Source organism: Penaeus monodon, chromosome 19 (assembly GCF_015228065.2).
Source record: "Penaeus monodon isolate SGIC_2016 chromosome 19, NSTDA_Pmon_1, whole genome shotgun sequence".
In the NCBI taxonomy this organism is placed as follows: Eukaryota; Metazoa; Arthropoda; class Malacostraca; order Decapoda; family Penaeidae; genus Penaeus; species Penaeus monodon.
The window spans coordinates 1,693,571-1,694,436 of record NC_051404.1 but is presented as its reverse complement, the minus strand read 5'-3'; positions in this window follow the sequence as shown (position 1 = coordinate 1,694,436).

Sequence of the window (866 nt, the reverse complement as noted above, 5' to 3'; positions counted from 1 at the left end):
GTTACGCAAAATATTCTATTTATAGAATGTTTCCTTTGAATAAATATCATAAGCTATGTAGAGAGTAAAAAACAAAAAGGGTATGTAAGTCCTGTTACTCATTAATATACTATAACATTTGATGAACATGAGGAATAGAAATGCAGTAAGTTCTAAAATCAAATATAAATGAAACAAGTAGATATAAACTTAACTGTCTTTATTTCACATATTCACCCATACTTTTTCATGAAAATTACCTAACCAGTCACAATCAGTTGCCATTTGTTTTCAACACAATTTCCCGTTTGTGTAATAAGAAAGAAGCGTATTGAAGTCGGAAATAATAAATAAAGAAAAAATGTTCCATTTCTCTTTCCTGTATCACTTTCTGCTGTCACTTCAAAAAGAGAAGTTGCTCAGGAGAATTTGACTTTTTAATATGATAAAACATGAAAACATTCAGTTTCTCGGAGTAAAAATAAATTAATAAATATATTCTTTATCTTAATGGCAGAAAAATATGTATACACATGAGTACATGAATAAAAAAAATATATATTTAAAAAAATCTCAGAAGGAAATATATACCCTAAGAATGCATTATTAAAGAATTTTCAAAAATAACAAGCCTGTAAAAATGACAATAAAAAGCACAATCTACCAAATAATAATGTATATTCCAAATAAAAAAAATTCCATATTCTAGTTTTCTTAACACAGTGTTCAAATACTTTATATATATACATATAAAAATATGCAAACATTTGATTAAAATAGAAAAATATCTTAAATTCCGACTGAAAGAAAAATACACATATAAAAAAAATAAAGGCCAGAGGGGATTACTAACAATCCTTAAACACCCTTAGAGATAATGAAAGTAG